We start from the raw sequence: 11,470 nt of genomic DNA on the forward strand, positions 1-11,470 counted from the left end.
CTGAATTTTGGGGGATGCAAGCAGTAAATGTAATTGATGTGGTACTGCAAAGGGCTGAGTGCCTTTCTGAACAATGGCTTGTGTCTTGGTTCTGTCAGGAGGGCTGCTGGTCTCTGACCAGACTCAATCCAGAGAAATTGGCATTGTTTTTAGTGTAGCAAGATACAGCAAATAGAGTGAAAGCTAGTGGTGTCTGTACAGGTTATCCAGTCATTGCTGCAAGAATAAATCACTGTCACACCCTCTGTGCAGGGTAATCTTTATCTCAAATGTGCTTCTGTTAAACAGAATTACAAGATAAAACAAAACAAACCCCACCATTCTCCTCTCTCTGCCTATTGATTCTGTTATGTGCTCAAACAAGTAGCACAGTGCCTAGCAAGCTGGAGTGGTGCCGCCTTGCAATTTGGGATGTTTATCCAGGATTGCAGAAAGCATGCAACAATTTTGACTGCAAAGGTTTATTGCATTTTCTGGGAATACTGGTTCTGTTCTAGAATGCAGTCTTTCCAAGCAGGCCAAGAAGCATCATTTTTTAATGGGACAAGTCTTTAGCAGACACCTCTATGATTAGAATTTTCCCTGTGCAATTTTTGGAGAAAGTGTGTTTGTGTGCTACTTTGGGGGAAAAAATAAATGCATACTTTGGAAAATCTACAGAGTAAAAAAATACTTGTGATATTAATCTGTTGTGCTATTTTTATATGTTGTGGTAGTTTCTTCTTATGAAATATTTGCATGCAAAATAAAATATGAGTTAAAAATCCAAAGTGCAATTGAGATTCACAAATGAATAACATCCTGCAAACTTTTCTGCTCATTGAGTCACTTTAATGTATTTATTTTTTAATGTTAGTGAACTTCTCTTTGATATTGGTAAGAAAACCCACAAAACTTCACTAACATTCAGATCTTCTGAATAACTTTCCCACATAAGAGGGGAATTTTTCTTGTGGTTTTTCAATAGATACTCAGTCTGTTTTGGCTAAGCACCTTCATAAGTTTTTTCTTCTAAGTCTAAGGCTTTTTCAAGAGCTTGCAGGTGGATTAGAAAACAGTGCTCTGCTTTCAACTTTCTGTTTCTGGTCTACGATAAAAGAGAATCATATTTTCTATTATTTTCTAACTAGCTTTTTTATAACTGAGAAGAGGCTTGTGTGAGAAATGAAGAACATCAAAGGCTAGTGGAAGTTAACTCAGGTGTATCACTAGCAAATTGTCTTAAATATGGAAGTTGTAGGCTATACGACCAGTTCAAAATACTGTTGCTTCACTTTCCCTTTATTTCCTTAAAACAAGTAAAATGACTGTTTTGGAAAAGTGTCGTCATGATGTTAAATTGACCTTAAAATTGCAACCCAAGGAAGTTTGTTTGGGCATAAGGGTCAAGTGAGCTGCAGTTTCTGGGATTTATTTACCTAATTGTCCATCAAAACAAGTTACATGTTTTGGTAAGTAAGCTGGAGCAAGTATACAAAACTTTCTAACACTCCACAGAAACAACTGTACTGCCATATTGATTTGTTTACTGTATTGTTCAGTGTCTGCTTATGTGTGTTTACATTTTTTTGTGCACCCTGGAGATTCATCTGACTTTCATTAATGCTTAAGATAGACTTATTTGCTAACAAAAATTATTCATGAATGAAAATTATTGTTTCTTTTCAAAATGGCCCAAACTTTGAGTGAGATCTGCATTCTCAATCCTAAACAGTGAATTGATGTGTGTTGGCAGGAGCCAAGTTGTTCCTTATATATGAAATTTCTTGTAAATAGTGTTTGCAGATTTCTCAGGATTTCTGTGTGTCCACTCTCTAGTGTGGTATGGGTTATGTGGCTTTGTACATTCCCCGTTTCTGTGAAATGATTGGCTTTGTGCAATTTGGTGAGGAAGCAGATCTTTATTTATTTATTTATTTATTTATTTATTTATTTATTAAGAGATGAAGAGGTTTCACTCATAAAAAGATGGTCTCTGCAGGAAGAGTCCTCCTCTGGTACTTCACTGCCTCTGAAGATGCTGAGCCAAGGAGCCTGAGAGTAGTGCATTGCATGCACTATGCCTCAAGACTCCCTGAGTTCCAAAGATCTTCTGGGAACCTCATTCCAGAAGTAAAGCAGAGTGATCTGTCCAGGGAACTGGCTCCAGTCTTTCAGGTATGATGTCATAATGAGTTTCTGGGACAGTCCTGGCTTTCCCAGCACCTCTGTCCTGGATTAGTGCTGGGAGTCAGAGCCAGGTATACATTGTATACACTGAACCCACATGGGCTCCACCAGTGCAAAGGAGCTGGGGAAGGGAGGTCAGGGAATTCATATACTTGTATCTGTGCAAGTATCCTGTCCTGCTTGGCTGGTATTCCTATCCTGCTTCCTATTCTAACCTCCTCTGCAGTTCTGTTCAGTATCTACTCCTTCCTTAGAAAGTGCCATCCAAAGCTAGCCAAGTGGATCAGGTCTGTGGACATTTGCACAACACTGGTGTGTCCTGTACTCTCCTGCACAAATTCTGGCTGTTGCAAGATGAAGTTGCTTTTGTCCTGTTCCAGATGCCCTCGCACCACAGCTGATAGCAGGATTGCATCATTTTTCCTTGGGCCCCTTGCAGCCCCAGGTGCTGGCACCTCACTCTGGAATGGTTAGTTGTACCCAGTGATGGCAGATGCCCATCAGCAGCTTGCTGCTGGTCACACTGACATGCCACTGAGCAAATATAAGAGATACCCATAATGCAAAGCAGCTGCACCAAGAAGTTGCTCTTTAAATAATTAGAAGAGTGTCAAAGAGATGAAGCACTTGTCCTTTACACAAATAAGTTGAGAAAATACATTTTTTGGCAGTGCTCTCACTGCTGCCCTGTGCTTCATAACCTGTTGAGCCTTGCAATGCCAGCTGGCATTTTGCCATTCATTTATTTAACTTTCCCCTCTTAAATCAGTGTTCAATTACAATAACGTAGGATTTCTTGGTATCATAGCTAATTGCAAGAAATAAGTACTTTGCTATGGAAAATAAAAGGAAGCCTGGTCTTTTGGGAGCTCCCTTAGGGGAGGGGAGTTCTGTGTATTTGCAAGATGTACTTCCTAGGAGGAATTTCCCTTCTTTGTTGTAAGTGGGATGGTGAACTTTTAGTGATCTATATTACTGAAACCTCAAAGCTGTTTATTAGAAAAAAAAATCCACTGATCAGCATCTTCAAAGACAAGAAATTCAAAGATTATGGATGCCTCTGTTCTTGAACAAATGTTGGAAGTACTGTGTAATCTTAACTATCATAATACTTTATTCTATAACGTAACTCACTATCCTTAATCACGGGGAGCAAAATATTACTCTTTTAAAGAGCATTTATGTTGTGGGATCTTTGGTTTATCTGCTTTGAAGAACATCTGTAGCAGAAGAACGAGGACTGTGTCTGCTCTATAGTCTCAGAGGAAGGCAGTAAAAGGTGAGTGAACATAATTCACGAAGTGTACTTAGAATTTCTGAGAGATGATCCTTAAGTGCTTATTCTAGCAGGTACAATCTACAGTTGTAATCCTTATTCTTGTAAGTATTAGTAAAGATCCAAGTCCACCTGTTGTATATTCTGATGCCATTTATTGTAGCATTTCTCTTTAATTTGTTTGCTTCCTTCTTCTGATGCCCAAAAGAAAGTTGTTGTCATCAAACTTTTGATATTGAAAGGTAAGGGATAAGTTAAGACTGGTGGAGATTCCAGAGTCTCTGAGCTTTTAAAAAAGAAGCTATAATGAATAGCCAAGAGAATTAAATCTTTACAGATGACACAGCGGCTTCTTGCTGTCTCATACTGAATGCACCACCTGCGAAGATATGACTGAAGGCAAAAAGAAGGCAGTCTTCATGGAGAGAAAACTTAACCCTTGCTAAAGGGGGTGTTTCAAAAGGCTGAAGTGCTATTCACATGAAAAAAATGAGAAGGATCATAAACTCTAACAGATTAAATGTATAAATAAAACTTAACTGTCCAAAAGAGTTTGAGGAACAACTCACAGAAGTAATAAATCTTCAAATGCATCAAGAACTGTAAGAGTGCCAGAGATTTTGTGGGGCCAATAGATGATAGAGGTATCAAAGGATCGCCTACATGAAGTAAAGTTCTTGCAGAACAAGTAAATAAACTATTTCCGGAGTAGAAAAGGCTGGAGAGATTCCCATTTTGGAACCTTTCTTTGTGAAGGGCTCATCAGAGGATCATCTAAAAACTAAACTTTATAAATTATAGAACAGATAGGAGAGAAAGAAAAAAGAATAAAGGTCAATAGCACACATCTAGAAGCAGATGGTATTCATTTAAGTATTTTAGAGGAATTCAGGGGTGAAATGTCTGAGTGATTAACACTGGTGTGTAACTCTGTGCTTTACACTGCTTTGATAGCTGGTAAATTTGACAGTAGACTTTAAAACACATTCCAGCTGAGGTCCTGGTGACCCTGTGAAAGTGATGTCCAGAGTAGGAAAATTGGTAGAAACAGTAAAGAAAAATGGAAATAATAGAGATACAGATAAATACGATCAGTTTGGAAAGAGTTAATACAACTTACGTAAAAGGAAGTTATACCTAACTAACCTAGCTGCTCTTTGAAGCAGTTTGATGAAACATGCTAAGATATGAGACACCACTTGAAATGGATTGCCTGGATTTTCATAATGCTTTTGGCAAGTTTCCCTTGGGAAAGACTTTTGAGTATGTTTGTATACTGCATACTGGATATATAGTCTAGGTACATGAGGGCAAGTACTGATAAATAACATACTGAAAAACAGAAAGGGCTGGGGCATGGTAGGGGATGGTGTAAGAGGTCAAACTGCATGTTGAAACAGGGAACAGAGATGGAGCTCCATGAGGCTCTGTGCTGGGACCTGCGATGTCCATTTCAGTGAAACTCATGACCATCCTTTAGAAAATATTAAGAAAAAAAGGTATTCTGTTGTATGTAGTTCTGACCTGACCTTGTACTGTTACTTCTACTTTGTCAGTCAGTTCTACTATGTCAGTTTATGAGCAAGTTTTAGCTGCTGACATAAGTATCTGATTTAAATGCCTAAAGGATAGATGTTATAAACTTCCACTATGTATAAACTTTTGAGTGCTGAGTAACTGAAAGGTGAACACTGGGCAGTCGTGTCACTTAAAAAACCACTTAAATCTTAGTGTAAATGCTTTCCCAGGTTGAGCGATGCAGCTAACCTTGATCACCAACAGGCAAACCCAGGTGTGGCACAGTGTGATATTCTATCTACAGGTTTCTGATGACAGTGTACAATAAGCCATTTCTCCAGTGGAGTGATTTTAGATATGCACGTGTGAATATTGTGTAATATTGTGTAATAAGTTCTGAGTGGATGATTAAATTAGACTTGAAATCTAAAGAGGGAACGACCAGTCCAGCAATGAGTGTTGCAACGTAACCCAGCAAGATGCTCAGCAGCACACAGCCATTTGCTCACTCCCTGTCAGTGAAATGCAGGAGTGAACTGAAAAATGGTAAAAGTGTGAGAACGTATACATTGAGACAAAGGCAGTTTAATAAGAAGGAGAAGAAAATAAAGAAATAAAAAGAATTTAAAAAAGCAAGTGATGCATTAGCAGGTCCGAAGAAGAGCAACAAAGCTGGTGAAGGGCATGGAGAATGCCCTATGAGGAGTGACTATAGTAACTGGGGATGTTTAGCCTGGGGAAGAGTTGGCTGAGGGGAGACCTTATTGCTCTCTTCAAATACCTGAAAGGTGATTGCAGTGAGAGTGGGGCTGGTCTCTTCTCAGTGGTGACAGGTGACAGGATAAGGGGAAATGGCCTCAAGTTGCACCAGGGGAGGTTTCCGTTGGATATCAGGAAAAGCTTCTTTACAGAAGGGGTTGTTAAGCACTGGAAAAGGCTTCCCAGGGAGGTGGTTGAGTCACCATCCCTGGATGTGTTTAAAAACGGCCTGGATGTGGTGCTGTTGGAAATATCCAAATAATTTTGTCAGGACGGTAACTCTGATAAAGCAGATTTTATTCGCGACTGCAATGGCGGGCGTCCGACAAGCAGGAGAGCGCCCTTATGGGCACGGGTATGACAGCTTTTGTACCTTGTTTCCCCAACCCCCATTCCCCCCCTCCCTTGCCTCCCGTTTCCCCACTGACTGGGTACTCCAGGTTCAAAATTTTATCAAAAGGTTTACATTTGTTAATTACTTGTTAATTCGTGTGTTATCTGGTGTCAGTCAGTAGCAGTCCTGTTGTCTCCAAGATGTCTCAGTACCCTTCTCATTCGTATTGATATGGTGATTTTCTTCAGAGTCTTTGTTAGACAAAGAGTACGGAGGGGTGGTGCCAGATTTTCCTCAATACCTTCTTCAGGCACTCCTTAAGGCACGTCAGGAGTTGTCCTTTTAATTTGTGCAGGATATTCTTTTCTGCTTTTTTTTCTGCTTTTTTTCTGCTTTTCTGGCAGTAATGCAAGGCATGAAGAAGCCTAATAGCACTCATAAACTTTCCTACAGAGGTTTCATTTAGTTTGAATAGGCTCCAACTTGTCAAAGCTCCAAGGTATTTGTAGCGGAATTTGGATAAATGGGCTTTACTGTATCTCCAGCATGAGGAGCTAAAGGCCATTTTGCTGTAGAATTACAGAGATTTTTAATAAAAAAATTAAACTATACATGCTATTCTGTTCAATACATATAATGACCAGTGCCAACTCTCTTGCGTTTAGATGAGAGGAGGATATTTGTTCTAAATAGAGAGGGAACATATTGATAAAACAAGCAAAACTGTATGTTGAACACTTTTGAGCATCTTACCTTTAGTGTCCATGCAAAACAACTTTATTTGAAAAAATAATTGCAGTATTTACTTATTCTACTCCAGATTGCCCTGTCTCCTCCTTGTTTAGACTGGTAGACTCAGATCTCTTAAGGCCTTTGAAGGTTAAGTCCTCTTGAAATTCTCGCCTCCCGCTGAAATCACCCATAGATGGGTATTCTATTTCGGTCATTTCTCCTTGCTATGGCACAAATGAACTTTGATATACATTTTACATTCATCTCACAGATTATAATGATAATAAAGCCCTTGCTATAACGGAAGTAAATACTGTGAAGCTTAACTAATGGAGAAGATTTCTTCTGATTCACCTTTCCACAGATCCTTCACAGGTTGGATGGGAGGAAGTTAAATTACTTTGAAGCATGATACCACAGTGAGTCACTGGACAGCAGCCTCAGGAGTTCATGAGGCAGACTGATTTAGTGGTGACATTATTATGGGAATTACTTGTCAGAGAGCAGTGTTTGTACTGCTGTAAAATGTACAAAACTGAAGAAAGGAGGATGGGAAAAAGGCATGAAATTAAAAGCAGAAAACAATCATAGAATCATAGAACTGCTCAGGTTGGAAAAGACCTTCAAGATCATCAAATCCAAACACAACCTAACCATACTACCCTAAATCTAACAACCCTCCACTAAATCATATCCCTGAGTACCACATCTGGGTGGTTTTTAAACATATTCAGGGATGGTGACTCAACCACCTCCCTCGGAAGCCTATTCCAGTGCTTAACAACCCCTTCTGTAAATATTTTTTTCTGATATCCAGCCTAAACCTCCCCTGGTGCAACTTGAGGCCATTTCCCCTTGTCCTGCCATCTGTCACCACTGAGAAGAGACGAACCCCCACTGCAATCACCTTTTAATAAAATCATCAGTCCACCTAAACAATTTTAATTAAATTATTTCACTCTATGGTGTAGTTACAATTTACTGTACATTCAACCCTTCTGCTATGGTTAACCTATATATTTTACATGGGGTTTCAAATGTATTTTCCCATAATAAGTCAAGACAATGATGTGAGCGCACATGGTGAACTCAGAAGAGAAGACAGAAAGATTGACACTATGATGAAGAGCTCAGACGCTTAGCTGGAAAAATGTTATGAAGTGTACTACATAACATGCATTTTATAACTCTCACTGATGAGATCATATGATCAAACAACCTGGTACCTTGTCATGTTTGTCCCTAGACCAGTGGTGTGGCCTGAGATGATGCTCTCTCCCTATCTGGAGAATCAGGAGCTTCTGTAGCTTGCACAAGGTCAGTGGCAGACTGGGACATCAGTATGTATGTTTATGTTCTGGCATAATATAAAACTTCAAACTTGTAGGCAAGATTGGTTCAAGGAAGTTATCTTTGTCTTGTCACATTGTTGTGTTGGAGATACTACACATGCTTATGAGGCTGCTGTTTTACTGAGCTGCTGTTTTGGTACATATAAATTCATTTTTTATGAAATTATAACAAGAAACATCCTACATTAATACATTTCTGTCCTCTCCTTTAAGGCTTCTGTCTCTAGAAATGTCACGGAGTTATCTAGATCAATCTAGATAAATCTATGCCTGTGACGGGGGCAGTAGGCCCATGGGCCTCCTGGCTCCCAGAAATGGGAACGGAAAAGGGAATGGGGTAGGGGAATGGGAGCTGGGCTCAGAGAGGGAAAAAGAACAGAGCAGCTGCAACGATCTAAGGAGAACTTATTTTTCTAACTATGATATCAGAATGCAAGATAACACAATATAATACAATCTAATTGCAATCTAATTGCAAGTAAGGGTAATAAATCAAATAAAATAAGAGAGAGAAAGTTTCTGAAACCAAAGGGCCTACTTGATGAAGGTGTACAGCTTGGAAGCACACCCACCCCTCTGCCTTGCTGCCAGAGAGAGAGCTGAAAAGAACCTGAACCGTGACTTCCATGATGTATCTTCCTTCTCTAACCATGAGGTCCTCTGGGATATGTAGTTCTTCTTCTCTTTTGAGAAGCAGGTGTCTGGAAGGTTGTCAATCCACAGAACCAGAGAATTAACTCTTTAAGTACCCATACTGTACATGATGTTATGATGTGGAATTCCAGTAGCAAAATTACAAAACCATGGCAAGGAAGTACCATAGAAAACATGGAAGCTGTACAAGTGACATCACTGTCAGAGAAAGTAAAATGATTCTGGGGAAAAAAATATTATTTAAGATAGTACATCTTTTATGTATTCAGTTGATTTTGATTTTCATCAACTGAGAAGTTTCAGATGATTAAAAAGATTTACGAGATTTAAGAAAATGGAGAGCAAATCAGAGATTTGGGTTCATGTCAGGTGTCCACACATCATTTCTCTATTATGCAGTTAGTATAGTTTCAAAATAGCTATCTGGGCTGCAGTATTATCTGCTTCTGAGCAAAATTTTAATTGCTCCAAAAGATATATTCCTGATCAAATATAAGTAAGGTGTAGAAAGAGACAGTCCTTCTACCCTAGAAGGGCTTGCCAGGGAAGGCTGTTAGACCACACTTGTTGGCAGAGTCCCAGGGCTGGAGTTTCAGCTGAAGGCACAGCTACGCTGAGGCAGTGTTGCTATGCTGTCATTTATGCTAGAAATCCATTGCAGCTTCAGTATTGCTGTGGTCATGTACATCAGCTAGGTATGACCAATCAAATCCTTCAGTCTTTCATCAGTGCACTTAAGCAAAGGTGATACTGGAAATGTTTCTTGTCTGCTGTCTGGGTGACATGCCCATCATATAGGCAGTGAAGTCCTGTGGGTGCCAGGAAGTGAAATTTTTGTGTGCCTTCCCCAACATTTGAAAAATGAGCACATTTGAACTCAGCGTGCCTGCGCACAAAGATGTTCTGAATCTGATTCATCTGATTTCAGTACCTGCAACATTGCCATGCATGTCCTGATGTGCTTTAACAAAGCATGTGAATAAATAACAATAACATCTGATGCAAATGACTTAATCAGAAAGTAACATTATTTCTGTGAGTGTTTCATCAGATTTCTAATAAGGGCTGTGTGCATAAAAGATGGATTTCTGTAACACTTCTCTGCAGGAGGCAGAAGAAGAACTGAGATTCAGATGCAGTTTTTGCCCAAGCAGAGCACACCAGAAGAGTATACCCTGCAAAGCACTGATGCAACATTTAGTGAAAACTGCAGTTGGATGGCAGTCAGAACCTGAGAAGAGGAATATAAAGATGGAGTTATTTCATTATTGTACACCTACGTAATGGCTATCTTTCTATTTTTGTTTCTCTTACACCGTACTGCAGGAGCACACATGGGACATGTGATAGCAAGATAAGAAGTATCTTGCATTTCGTGGACTAACATACTATACTGGTGCTGAACACCGTCCTACTGTCCTGTTCCCTTACAGATTTACTGAAAATGTCTCCAGCCATGTTAAATGAGTCAAGTGACTAATGTGTTTCTAGCTCAGTTTTGCTCTGGGTTCAGTGTGCACCACCTGGGTAAAGTTACAAAGACTTGCTGAGATACTGAAGGGCAAAACAAAGCTTTTGGAATCACACTGCTTGAAGCAAAGGCAATGGGTGCAGGTCATTTTATCCTTGTGATGTGTAGTATACTTGGTGTTGTGTAGTGGGGCTAAGTGCTGACGGCACATCTTATTTGGCTGTCCAAGGTGCCTGCTTGCTTCTGCTCTTGGTCTTATGTGCCATCACCATCCTGATTTCACCCAAACCCTTGCTAAGGAGGAAGGTAGAAACTGTTCATTGAAGATAGGCCTTCAAGGCTGAGCAAATTTAATTTTGCCCCAAGGTATGTAAGCTTGAATTGCCTTCTTTATCTCTTCTATAGGCTGTCTCCAACAAGGTCGTGCAACTGGAGTGGTCTTACTTTAGTATATAGTTCCTTTGGGTCAGAGATCATTCCAGTAAGACTACTGTACATAGTATTACTGAGTATTTGTGTTAACAAGAACCATCTCTATGAAGGTGTTAGCAGGAATCAGAGCATGCTAGCTGCCTGCAGCAATGAAAACGGAACCTAAGTGACTGATGTCACTTGCTCCATTGCCTATGTTAAAGGCTGCTGAGAATTCAAGGTGAGGCAGGCAGGAGGTCTGCCCTTGCACATGTCTGTTAGACAGCAGGGTGGATTGGACAGTGTGTGTTTCTTATGTTCCTCTTCAATGAGCAGATGTCTGTTTTTTTGTGTCTTTAGGATAGTGGTATCCTTGTCCAGTTCTAAGGAAGGTCTTTAATGCCAATATAAAACAGCAGTCACAGGATTTCTCCAGAAACTCAGTAATTTATTGGCAGATTAAGCTTTCTGTAGAAGACATTCAGTCACCTATGTGATAAACCATGAAGTTCACAGACTCTCTTTCTATTCTTAAGAGCATTAAATATGCTTCAATGCTTTACTATGCAGACATGCAGGAGAAAAGGTGGCTTTAAAACACCTGTCAGCTTTCCTAACCAGTTCAAGCAATTGTATCTTAGGGCTTTGCTGTGCTTACATAAAATAATATATTTCATTCCTTAATAACTGCTTGCAATAAATTACATCATGTAGTCTTGGATTACATACTGATATCAGAGATAAATTGTCTCACAAGGAAGGCAGTGTGAAGGTTTCTGAGGGAGCAAGTTCCC

General features: G+C 39.7%; 1 long non-coding RNA gene across 1 annotated transcript; it reads left to right on the top strand.

Moving 5' to 3' along the window:
• Positions 1-1,840: 1,840 nt before the first annotated feature.
• Positions 1,841-4,045, top strand: LOC121108569. The gene is made up of 3 exons (XR_005843191.2): positions 1,841-2,240; positions 3,344-3,448; positions 3,783-4,045. It is a non-coding gene; the product is annotated as an uncharacterized LOC121108569 (long non-coding RNA).
• Positions 4,046-11,470: the final 7,425 nt, after the last annotated feature.

Source organism: Gallus gallus, chromosome Z (genome assembly GCF_016699485.2).
Source record: "Gallus gallus isolate bGalGal1 chromosome Z, bGalGal1.mat.broiler.GRCg7b, whole genome shotgun sequence".
NCBI lineage: Eukaryota > Metazoa > Chordata > Aves > Galliformes > Phasianidae > Gallus > Gallus gallus.